This window comes from Sus scrofa, chromosome 6, assembly GCF_054392235.1.
Source record: "Sus scrofa isolate SSC_HxYL_T2T_F1_AM1 chromosome 6, Sscrofa_HxYL_maternal_Yorkshire_Landrace_v2.0, whole genome shotgun sequence".
NCBI lineage: Eukaryota > Metazoa > Chordata > Mammalia > Artiodactyla > Suidae > Sus > Sus scrofa.
Window position 1 is genome coordinate 26,853,904 of NC_139388.1, and position 13,055 is coordinate 26,866,958.

Consider the following 13,055-nt stretch of genomic DNA (forward strand, 5'->3'; position numbering starts at 1 on the left):
GCTGTTGAACTATTTTAAAGTCTATAAAGAAACATAATTAGCATATACTTCTCTGCAAAAAGTTCACAATATTGAAAACATATGCTTCTCAATGAACATTTGTCAAGTAAGGCTTTATGTTTTTGATCTTTTACCATGCAAATATTTTAATGAGTGGCAATGTATCTGCATCATAAACTTTGTCATTAGCTAATGCTACAGTTCAGATTCAATTATGATTCCCAATCAGTTTTCTGAAGTTATAAGGTTTATGTGAACAATTGAAAGATTACTATCCTGAAATCCTTGACAATTCTAGTTCTCAATTATATAGTCTGACATAAAGGAAACTCTATTTTACTTTAAAAAAAAAGACATAGAATTTTTATATATTGTTTTTTCTATTTTAACGGAATGACATATTAATCTTCACATTCCTAGCCCTAATAGAATACTATAAACTGATTGGATTTAGTTTAGATTCATAAGAATTTTGAAAAAATTTAACAAAAACAAATTTATTAAGGGTCATGGGGAAAGAGGCATCAAATTCAATGCAAATCAGAATTCTTCATGTTAACATTTTAATTGGAGCAGTTATTCAGTTCAAGTTTTTCAGTTCAAGATAACATTTTATTCAGTAGTGCCCAGAGTGCTTCTGATTTAGGTATTATGATTGACATCTTATCTAGTCACAAGAGTGGCAGGAAGTCACTTCTCAAGTGCCTTCGCATGACAAGATTAGCTAATGTCATTGTGTTCTGTTTTGAGTCAGTACTTTTAAAGATGTTTCCAATCTACATTTTGATGGTGCGTAGCCAAGGCAATCATTTGTTGTGAACTTGTTGGTACAGTTCTGATTTCAAATAGTTTTCCCTTTGTTGTCATATTAGTGAGACCACATGCTTCAGTTTTTGATTGAGTAAATTCTGGCAGTTACGCACAGTCCATACTGTACCTGAATCCTAAAGTTGAATTGAAAAGGAAATCTAGAAAAGGAAAAGGTTTCTTTTGGAAATAAAAATGGAGAAATTGCCTAGGAATCAAGTCTGTAGGTGTGTTTATGTTGCAATCTACCTGAAACAAATAGTGGTTATATGTTTATTCATGAAATAATAATGAACCTCACCATTGGTAGGGGTGGGGAATAATTTACAAGGTTAAAGGCACATTCATTAATTCCAAAGATGTGTACCTGAAACAGTATACGGCAAAGACTGGATTTCCATAGACTGAAGTGTGTATGTCCTCACCTAAAGGCATTAAGAAGGTGAGAAGGAGCCATAAGATGAATTTAATACTGTTGCTCAACTACAGGCATGCACATACAGACTAAAAACATTGTTAAATACAAGTTATAATTCTAATTGGAAAAGTTATGAGATTGACAGTGTCTGAAACAAGTGTGTATCCATAATTTGAGATAAACGTGCATGAACTTATCATTTATCTCTGGGTAGCCTTTGTATTTTTGTAATGTATTAGCTTTGAGAGCATAGAACTTAACAGTTAAGACTAGATAGATCAAATCACCATCCCTATTTTTCTGTCCTACATATTGGGGGATGCTGTGGGTTGAGTTGTGTTCCACAGTATTCACTTGCTGAAGCCTTAGATCCCAGTGCCTCAAAATATGACCTTCTTTGGAAATAGTCTTTACAGTGATATCAGTTTGAGATCATTAAGATGAGTCTCAACCCAATGTGACTAGTGTTCTTATAAAAGGACAAAATTTGGACTCAAGGAGACATATATGGGAGGAATTCCATGTCAACATAATGACTGCACTCTGTGAACCAACCAGAAGGGCCTGGAGAAGAGATTACCCTTCTAGCCCCTCAAAGGAACCAACCCTGTCAACACCTTGGTTTCAGACTTCTGGCTTCAAGAATTTTAAGAATAAATTTCGGTTGTTTAAACCACCCCACTTACGGTACTTTGTGACAGCAGCCCTAGCAAACTAATATAGATTTTGGTATGGGACGTAGAGGGCTGCTGTAAGAAATAAGTAAAAATTTAGAAATGGCTTTGGGATTGGTTAATTGGTAGAGGCTGGAAGAGTTCTGAGGTGCAGGAGAGGAAAGACCTAGATTAACTTGAAGACACTGACAGTGGAACAATGGACATTAAAGGTAATTCTGGAAAGAGCTCAGAAAGAGGTAAGAATGACCAGAATGTTGCTAGAAATATAAATGTCCAAGTGTATCTGCTAAGATCTTACATGCAAATGAGGAATATTTTACTGAAAACTGGAGGAAAGGCCATCCTTGTCATAAAGTGGTAGATAATTTGGCAGAATTATGTTTTAGTGTTTTGTAGAAGGTAAGAGATGTGTCAGCAATTGCTTTGGTTATGTATCTGAGGATATCTCTGAGCACAGTGCTAAAAATGTGGCCTGCTTAGTCCTTGTTGCTTATAGGATAATACGAGAGGAAGATGAGTTGAAAAGGGAATTGGTAAACAAAAGGGACTAGAACTTGAAGGTCTGGAACATCCTCAGCCTATCCAGCTAGTGTGCTCTGGAAATCAGGACAAAAGTGTGACTGAACAAGAGATTGCTCAAGAGAAGGCAGGTGGCTCATAGATTCAGTCAACCACTTCAGCAGAAGTCAGGAATGAGGTGATCAAGGAAAGCCTGTGGAGGCTTCTTATCCAGTGGCTTGGACCTCTGTGAATCCCACTAGAAGCCTACCAGATTTCTGAAGGTTTTATATCAGCAGAAACACGGCCAGCTTGGATTTACAGGGACAGAGACAGAGAAAGGATGGCCTGAACGAAGGTTTTCAGACTTCTAGGATTCTACAGGCAGGAAACAGGCTGACAAATCTGTCTAGCTGCAAATGTGCATTCTCTTTCAAGAAAAGGGAAGAATAACTTGGAAGCAGTTTTTTAAAGGCCAGCAAGATTGCCACTGGCACTGTGAGTCCAAAGGAAGGCCAAGGGAATAGGGTTGCCATCCTGGTGGGCCCGGAGGACAGAGCCTAGAGTCAAAGGGGATTATTTTCAAGCCTTAAGATCTAATGGAATGTGTTCTGATAGGTTTTAGACTTGCTTGGGACCCATGATCCCTTTCTTCCTTTTGAAATGGGAATGTTTAACATGTGTCTTTCCCATCACTGTATTTTTTTTTTTTTTTTTTTTTTTGTCTTTTTAGGGCCACACCCATGGCATAAGTTCCCAAGCTAGGGGTTGAATTGGAGCTGCAACTGCTGGTCTGTACCACAGCTCACAGAAACACCAGATCCTTAACCCACCAAGTGAGGCAAGGGATCAAACCCTTGTCCTCATGGATCCTAGTTGGGTTCATTACCACTAAGCCACCATGGGAACTCCCCATCATTGTATTTTTGAAGCAAATAACTTTTTGTCTAGTTTCACAGGTTCTTCATGTAAGAAGTGGTCTTTTGACCCAGTGTCAGTTATACCAGAGTCATACATACTTGATTTAAAAGATATGTGGATGAGACTTTGGACAGAGTTGATACGAATAGATTAAGATTGGTGGTAGTGGTGGATGAGGTTGGAGGGTGATGCTGGGATGGGGCGAATACTTTTGTATGTAAGAAGGACATGAATTTTGGATATAGAGAGGGCAGAATGTTCTTGAATTGTCAAACTGTGCCCCCCACCCCCCAGAATTTATATGATGAAGTATTAACCCCTCATAGCTCAGAATGTGACTTGTACAGAGACAGGGTCTTTTTTTTTTTTTTTTTTTTTCTGTTTGCCGTATGCACCTGCGGCATATGGAGGTTCTCAGGCTAGGGGTCCAATCGGAACTGTAGCTGCCAGCCTATGCCAGAGCCACAGAACGCGGGATCTGAGCAGTGTCTGCAGCCTACACCACAGATCACGGCAATGCTGGATCCTTAACCTACTGAGCGAAGCCAGGGATCAAACCCGCAACCTCATGGTTCCTAGTCGGATTCGTTAACCACTGAGCCACGACAGGAACTCCCAGAGACAGGGACTTTACAGAGGTGATCAAGTTAACATGAGGTCATTAGTATGGACCCTAATCCAATATGATTGGTGTCCTTATAAAAAGGATATTTGGACACACACACACACACGGAGAACATACTGTGGACATGAAAATGGCTTTCTATAAAGAAAGGAGAGAGACCTGACCCAGATCCTTCCCTCACAGACCTCTGAAAAAACCAACTTCCAAAAGCTTGATTTCAGACTTTAACAGTGCATTTCCATGTTATATTTTTCTTGTGTAAGCCCTCAGTTTGTGGTACTTTGTTATGACAGCACAAGCAAACTAATACATGAAGGATTAATCCATATACACACATTATTATGTTCTTATTTATTCATATGTTTACACATCTATATATTTGTGTTCTTTATTATTTGCAAAAGCAATTTAAAAACACATCAAAAGCATAATTATACTATGGACAATTATGTTAATCAGCTTTATGTATTCTCAGGTATATTCCAAATATCAGGTATTGTTCTAGCTGCAGGGCATACAACAGTGGTCAACCAAAGCCTCTCTATGCTAAAGTAAAGGGAGATCCATGATTACTACAGAAATTTGATCATTTCAGTAAAAATGAGTGCTCTAAAGAATGTCTTTTAACTTTGTGAATACTGGATGGAATACCTCATCTTTGCAAATGGTAGTTGTAAATGGTCTGAGAGGTTGACATTTGATTGGAGGCATGAAGGAAGTGCCACAGGAAAATTTGAAAGAAAAGTTCCCAGCTGGATAGATGGTACAAAGTCCCTGTCTAGGGACCATGTGGGTGTATTCATGAGAGACAGGAATGTCCAGTTTGGCTGAAACATGATGAGTGAGAGGAAAATCTGAGAGAAATGAGATTATAGAGAAGTAGGCAAAATATCAGGAGTCTTGAGAACCATGCCTTGGTAAGTAACACTTGTGCCCTAACAATTTCCTAATTACTTAATTGACTTAATCTGAAATGAGTGTCTTCCCCGCATTTCAACTCTGATGTGAGCTGAGTAACTCTTTTAGGTGTCTCTCTTTCAGGTAGTGATTCTGTGATCCCCACTCATCCTGCCCATCCTCCTCAGAGTCCTTATTTGGATCTCCCCATCCAGACAGCCAATGAGGTAAGAGGAAAAATGTGGTGGATCATGCAGGAGGCATTAGAGGTCAGTCCTGAAACTATTTAGGTTACTCCCCCCTGCCTTCCACTGACTGAAACCCAGTTATATGGCACCAACTTAATGAAAAGGCTGCAAAAGATAATCTTCCTGTGGATTCTAAAAAAATAAAATCATTCAAATTTTCCAGCTGAACCTCTGCTGACTTCCTCCACCCAAATTGATCCTCAGATCAGGGGTCTGCAAGCCAAACCCATTGTCTTTCATGTACGAGCTAAGAATATGAGGAATTTTTTACACTTTTAAAGTGTTTTTAAAACAAACAACAAATAAAGAAGATGACAGGAAAGATGGAGAGAAAAGAAGAGGAGGAAAAGGAGAATATATGGCCTAAAATATTTATTATCTGAATTCTTCACAGAAAAGCATTGCAGATCTATGCTCTAGAGGAAGCATAGAGGGAAAATCTCTAATGAGAGGACTATATGAAACCCCAGGGTGACCAGAGAGCTGTGTGAGCTGGTGTGTGTGTGTGTGTGTGTGTGTGTGTGTGTGTGTGTGTGAGTATGGGTGGGTGTGTGTGTACACGTAGGTGTGTAAATTGATGGCTTTTCCTTGAGGCAGGAATCACATTCTTGTTTCTCTGTAATCATTGACAGGACACTAATTGTACCTGCCCTATACTAACATATTAATACCAGAGAGATTTTTAGGCAAAAATGTAATATGTAAGTATTATAACAAACACATGAACAACATAATCAACAAGCTTGATTTTATGTACATATATAGTATTCCAAAGCTCTCAAGTTCTCAAGTTCCCTTGGAACATTAACCAAAAAAGATAGTTTTTCCAATATCTATTGCTACATATTAAATCACTTCAGCTTCAATAGGTTCAAAACAGTAATCATTTTTTATTTTTACTAGTTCTGGAGATTGACAGGACTCAGCTAGGTGGTTTTCATTCAGGTTATTATAAGTAGCTGCAGTCAGATTGTACCTGGGCTAGATGTATAGAAAGGCTTATTCAGCTTCCTGGCACTTGAGCTGGGAAAACTTAACAGCTGAAAGCTGGAACAATGGAGAGTCCATAGGTGTTTCTGTCTCCATGTGATATCACCAAGTTGTGTTTCCAGCAGGGAGACTCAAAGTGGATTCTTCACCTAACAGCTCAAAAGTCTAAAGGCTTGTATCCAGAGATGCAGAGAAAGGCAGTCAGAAGTTTTATTGGCTTCTATGCTCTAACCTTGGCAGTCACACAGTGTGTGCCCTCCATATCCTGTTTCCCAAAGTAGTCACAATGGCCTGTCTAGATACAGTTATGAAGAGAGAGTCAAAGAATCTGTAAGCATGTTTTAGAACACACAATATTCTAAGCTATAAAAAGTCGATAAATTTCAATGAACAAGTACACACAAACCAATCTCTGAACATTAATATTAATTTATTGTTAGAAAGAAAAACACATTGATTCACAATGTTATTACATTTTTAAAAAATGAGTATAGCTTCTCAAATTATGTAGGCCAAAAGTACCTGATAAAATTCATTCATTTCTGGTGAAAAAGAAAGAATAGAACTTTAGCAAAGTAAGAATAGAACTTTTTGTAAATTTTTTTTTATATTTGACTTACAGTGTTCTGTCAATTTTTGCTGTATGACAAAGTGACTCAGTTATTTACATATATGTATATGTATATTATTTAGAATTAATTGTAATCTTAAACAGAAAAAAATAAAGACCATTGTCCCTAAAATTGGAAAGGAGACAAGGGTGCCCATTGTGACGTATGTATTCAGTGTTGTGTCAGTGGTTAAAGAGAAATAATTTAGATGTATGAGATTGGGAAGGCCATAAATCTATCATTATTTATAGATGATAAGATTATTTGCATAGATATTCTAAAGGGTATTAGACAATTATTAAAAGTAATAGGGAGGGGTTCCTGTTGTGGCTCAGTGGTTAACAAATCTGACTTGGAACCATGAGGTTGTGGGTTCGATCCCTGGCCTTGCTCAGTGGGTTAAGGATCTGGCGTTGCCATGAGCTGTGGTGTAGGTTGCAGACATGGCTCAGATCCCACGTTGCTGTGGCTCTGGCGCAAGCCAGCAGCTGTAGCTCTGATTAGACCCCTAGCCTGGGAACCTCCATATGCCACAGGTGCAGCCATAGAAAAGACAAAAAAAAAAAAAAAAGTAATAGGGAAGTAAGGTGGCTAGGCGTAATAAAACAAAAGTGGTTGAATTTCTATCAATGAATAAAAAACAACTACAAAACACAACTATAAGGCAGGGTATATCAGAGAATATCAAGTGTTTAAGAATAAATGTAACAAAAATTGTGAAATCTCTGTAGGTAAAACTATAAAACTTCGGTAGGAGATGTTTCAAAAGACCTAAATAACTCAGAAAAATACTAACCGTATAGACATGCAGGTTATATTTAAAAATGTCTGTTTAACAAAACCTACAAATTCAATAAAATTTCAATCCATCTAAATTTCCAATATTAGAATATCAATATGGGGAGTTCCCATTGTGGCTCAGCAGGTTAAGAACTCACAACTCATGAGAATGTGAGTTCAATCCCTGATGTTGCTCAGTGGCTTAAGGATCCAGCTTTGCTGCAAGCTGCAGCATGGGTCACAGGTGTGGCTCAGATCCCACACTGCTGTGGCTGTGGCATAGGCCGGCAGCTGTAGCTCAAATTTGACGCCTAGCCTAAGAACTTCCTTATGTGGCAGGTATGGCCCTAAAAAGACAAAAAAAAAAAAGAATATCAATATGATTTCATGATGTTACTTGATAAGATAATTCCAAAATGTAGATGGAGAAGTAAAGCTACAACAATAGCAGAATTCTTCCAAAGAGGGCACGGCTGTGACTGATCAGCATCTAATGGGCTTTGCTATACCTTGGTAAGAGTTTGGATTATTTTGTAATTATTTTATAATTATTTTACAAAGAGAAGGCACTATTAGGTTTTAAGGACCCACTGATCATTCTGGCTACTTTGTGGAGGAGGCAAGCATAGAGAACAAGGAACCAGCTGAAGTTCCTAGCAATAGATGGTGGCGAATTGCAAAGGAGGTAATAAGAACTGACATAAAATCTGACATAAAATTTGCAAAGAGGTCATGGAAATTCACTGATGTACTGTATATGAGATATGAGGGAAATAGAAGATTCAAATAATAAATTGCAAGTTTTGGTCCTGAGCATTTGGATGAATAATTATGCCATCTTTTTAAAAAGAATGATATGGAATTTGGGAAGGAAAAATAGTTCTGTTTGGGCTATATTGAGATTTCTAGTAGAGAAGAGAGTAAGTGCTTTGATATATGAGTCTGGAACTTAGGGGACAAGTGGAGCATAGCAATTTAAATTTGAGAGTCAACAACACCACCAAAAAAGATGACATTTAAAGAAATACAACTAGATGAGAGATCCAAGAAGGAGTAGAAAAAAAAGAAAGGTAAGGCTGTAGTCAAAGCCGTAAGAGGATCCCATAATTTAAAAGTTGGAGTCATTATCAGTCTTTTTCAGGAAGGACTCACCTTTCTATTTCTTTCCTTGTTTACCATCCAGGTATTAGGAGTTGTCAGTGCTATTAATCAAAATCTAGGACACACCTGGGCCCTGTGTATAATCTGGCGGTTTCAGTGCTTCTAAGTAGGAGATGAGGTCCTGGTCCCTTTCTTGTACTGCCTGCCACCTGGTAAAACATATGCCCCTGGCTGGGTTTGTCTCCAGAGAATCAAGGAAAAGAAAAAAAAAATAAATAACTGACTATTAAAAATTCAACCCATAAAGCCTAATGGCCAACATTATCTAATTTCCAATATCTTCCAATATTTACTATGAGGAAAGTCTCGTCTATGAAGTTTTGATAGGAATATTGTTATTATTTTAATTGCTCAAAAGATTCTCTTAGAAACTGAGTCTTGGGAGTTCCCATTGTGGCTCAGTGGTTAATAAATCTGACTAGGAACCATGAGGTTGCAGGTTCAATCCATGGCCTCGCTCAGTGGGTTGAGGATCTGGCGTTGCTGTGGCTGTCGTGTAGGCCAGCAGCTGTAGCTCCAATTAGACCCCTAGTGTGGGAACCTCCATATGCCGTGGGTGCAGCCCTAAAAAAACAAGAGACAAAAAAAAAAAAGAGAGAGAGAGAGGGAGAAACTGAGTCTTCATCCAACTTAACTTTCTCCCTTGGAGAATAATGATCAGAAAAGACCCGATCCATTCTCAGTTTAACTTACAATTTTGTTATACTTAACGCAGTTTTAAATGGGATGATTTGTGCTCTCAATTAGCTGTGTATAAAATATGCTTCTGTCACCAAGATGATTCCTAGAATATTTTATTTTAGTTTAATATACTTTTTAATAGGATCCAAATCACAGAGTGTTAAATGTGTAAACTTTGTAGAAAACGAATGGACATCATTAAAATAGAATATGTGTACACTTTAATTGCATTATCTGATTTCTTTTAAATATATTTATGGAGAGAATTACCTTCAAATTTTTCTATGATCCCTGACTTTTCCCCACCTTTGCCCCAGCCATCGTCATAGAAAACAGAATCTGTCCCAATATTATCTTGAGACTATGGCAAGCTGCTTTTTTTTCTATGCATGTTTTTAAATTACTCAGCAATCTTGATGCAAATATTTTATGTTTCTGACATCTTTGTTGCAGTTGCTTATATAAAGTATCAACAGTTCTGTGCCCTTGGATCAGTCTCTTTAGTTTTCAGTGTATCAGTTTTCTATGCAGATTTGAAAACAATGGTCTGCTTGTTTGGTTCTGCCTTTTTATAGAGGAAGGCTTCAGAATGGTGGGAAGAGACCCTTCCCCCAAAACACACACTCTGTAAAAATGGATTGTTATGTTATTTCTTAGTAAATAATTGGGAAATGTAATGGAAGTGTGGGAGTTCCTAGAATAAGAGCACATCCAGCTTACCTAATGTTGGTTTCCCAACAAGAGACCCTGTAACAAGATGCCTTTGTAACTGATGGTCGATTTCTTACCATACCAGTGTTTTTTTGTTTTGTTTTTTTTTAACTCAGACTTTTATCTTCACCCAGGAAGCAATTACACAAGAAGCTGTTCCTATTGCAGACTATGTTTAGAACTCTTCTTAATTATCAAAACTACATTCAGCATCAGTTAAGGTATGTCTTATGGGAGGAAGAGCAAGGCAGGTGTCTGTCAGTTGTAAGACTACTTTCAAATTTATGGTAAGCCTAAAAGCCCATTTTCCAGAAGAAGAATTTAAACTGTAAAGTGTATGCTTGACATTTATTTAGTCCTTCATATAGTTTTGCAGTTCAGGATGTCGGTTCAGTGCTTTGGGTAAATGAGTGCTATGGATAATGAATAACCTGAGGAGATGTACATGCAATTAATATGAAGTGAGACTGTCAAGACAGTCTTCTAAAAATTATAATTATTGCTGGAAATTATTGTTAGGTTTTATAATATTTTGCAACTAAGTTTAAATGCAGTTATTCCTTGTGTCTGCAGCCTAAAATCTCCAGTTCTGGTCAGGTAGTTACATCTGAGGTTTGTTCTTCATGACAAATGCTCTCTACTTAGTGAAAAATACAGTAAAATGTCCACAGTTAGGTCTGCAGCAGTAAGTTAATGGCTTCTTAATGTTCATGTTTATTATGGACAGGTAAATGACTAAATTAATGCCTGAATTTAATGCAAATATAAATGAGTATACATACATATCAAATTAGCATGGTTAATTAGACTAAAGATTTTCCACTCTTTATCACAGTCACAGCTCTAAAAAATGAGGTCACTTAATTGGTGTGTGTTTCCTTTTTTTTTCTTTTAAAAATAAGCTTATGACAACTTTAAAAATGTGAAAAGAGAAAATGATTTTATTTATAAAGAGGTGGGAAGTGTTCAGAAATTTCATGCTATTCTAAAGAGGGACATTGGTGTGTGTTTAGTACTTTTATAATAAAACATATAGAATTCTAAAATCATTATTTTCCTGATCATGAAGTGGGAATGTTCAAAGATTTCAGGATATATCCTAAGGAGTGACGTTGGCATGAAGAGAACCAGAATTTGTGTTTTTTTAATTTTTAAAATAGAAACTTCAAGGTTTTTTTGTGGATTGACATATGCACATTGTGGTATATGGAAAGATTGCCCAATGGGGACCTGCTGTATAGCACAGGGAACTCTACCCAATAGTCTGTGATGGTCTATATGGGAAAAGAATCTGAAAAAGAATGAATGTGTGCATATGTATAATTGAATCACTTCTTGTACAGCAGAAATTATCACAACATTGTAAATCAACTATAAGTCAATAAAACTCTAAAAAATGAAAATAAAACACAAAAAGTAGTTTATTATAGTTATTCAATAGAAAAAAAAGAAAGAAAAGAAAGAAGTAAAAGTAGTGGAGCCGAATCCCCCAGGGAAATCTCTGTACATAAATTAGTGCATTGTGCAGAAATTTTTATTCATCTTTTTTGGTCTGTTTTTCTTCCTGTCACTCTATTTTTTTCTGACACACTGCTATATTCCTCTCTGATGTCCATCTGCATATGTTTTATGTACCAAACTCCCTCTCTCATTGCCTTTCTCTTCTGTTTCAAACATTTGTATGTTTGTGTGTGCATATATAAATGCTATTATATATATTTGAGCAACTTTCATTTCCATTTAATGGTATTTTAGGGACATATTTAAATATTTTTATAGATAAGTTATTAAAAATGGGACAAACACAAACTACTTTAGAAAAAATATCCTTACTGCAATGTATCATACACACCAAAAATTGTGGACACTGTATGAGCACCTGCATGTCACAGTTTTATCAAATGTAAATTTTTTCCATAGTTGTTTCAAAGAGGATAAGAAACCAAAAAAAAAATGTAATTGATAGTTTCTGAACTTCCCAACCTGACATACATATACATATACATAGCATTGCATCTCAGTGTAGTTTTAATAAGCATCTCCCTGATTATTAGTGGAATTGAGCATATTTAAACATATGCCATTGTTAAGGTTCCATCTTCTGTGGATCATCTGTTTATGTGGTGAAAGTTAAATACTTATCAGTCCCAAATAAATTAAATCCATCTTTAATTAAAATTAATTTAGGATCTTAGGCCATTGACTTCGAGAAGGAGAAACGGGCTGCTAACACAACTGCTTGAGAATTCAAAATAGAGGACTAACCTTTAGCAATGGATTATAAAGATGAGAACGAAGACAGAGAAACATTTACTAGTTAAAGAGACACAGCCTTTGAAAAGAATGTAGTCATTAGGCAGCCTGTGTTAGGTCTTTCCTTTCCAGATTTACACACATTCTGGATCTTACAAAACATTGTCTTGGCTGTTTTCTTTTCTATTTCTCTCTCACTCTTGTTCTTGCTCTCTCTCTCTTTGGCAAAAAATTTTGTTGTGACGTGCTGACTTCCAAAAATGGAATAAGCAAAACAAAAAAGACAGTAGTTTGCTATTCTATAGGGCCTAAACTCAAGGCTACTTCTTGTGAATAATTGTATTTATTCATTCATATTTATTTATACTGTTTATTTATACCACTTATTTATAGTATGTATTATCTTTATTTATAGGTAGTTAAATTTTCTTACTGAACAGTATTTACTCATATTTAACCTCATGTTTACCTTACATCAGCCTGTTATAATGAACTTACTATAAAAGACAGGTCATATTACTTTGGCTCTACAAGGACTAGTCCTTTTTCAGTTGCATTCCTTGTAAATATTTTTCCTGTGTGTGACTTGTCTTTTCACTTTGATCATGGAGTCTTTCTTTGAATGGAAGATTTTAATATTAATGTAGTTTAACTTATCATATATACTTATGTTTTGGTGTTTGTGTGAATGTTGTGGATGTGTGTATTAACAAATTTCCTCTGTACCATTTGACCATACAAATATTCCCTCATATTTATTTCTAATGATATTTTTTT

At 36.4% G+C, this 13,055-nt stretch overlaps 1 long non-coding RNA gene across 5 annotated transcripts in view; it reads left to right on the forward strand.

The window, feature by feature from the left end:
• Positions 1–13,055, forward strand: part of LOC146402259 (uncharacterized) — a 528,845-nt gene that overhangs the window by 249,688 nt on the left and 266,102 nt on the right. For 4 of the 5 annotated variants that reach the window (XR_014805837.1, XR_014805836.1, XR_014805835.1 and 1 more), the window contains one exon: positions 4,988–5,070. This is a non-coding gene — a long non-coding RNA (uncharacterized LOC146402259). Of the gene's footprint in view, positions 1–4,987; positions 5,071–10,141; positions 10,247–13,055 lie in introns of those variants that run through there. The other variant, XR_014805838.1, reaches the window with a different exon arrangement.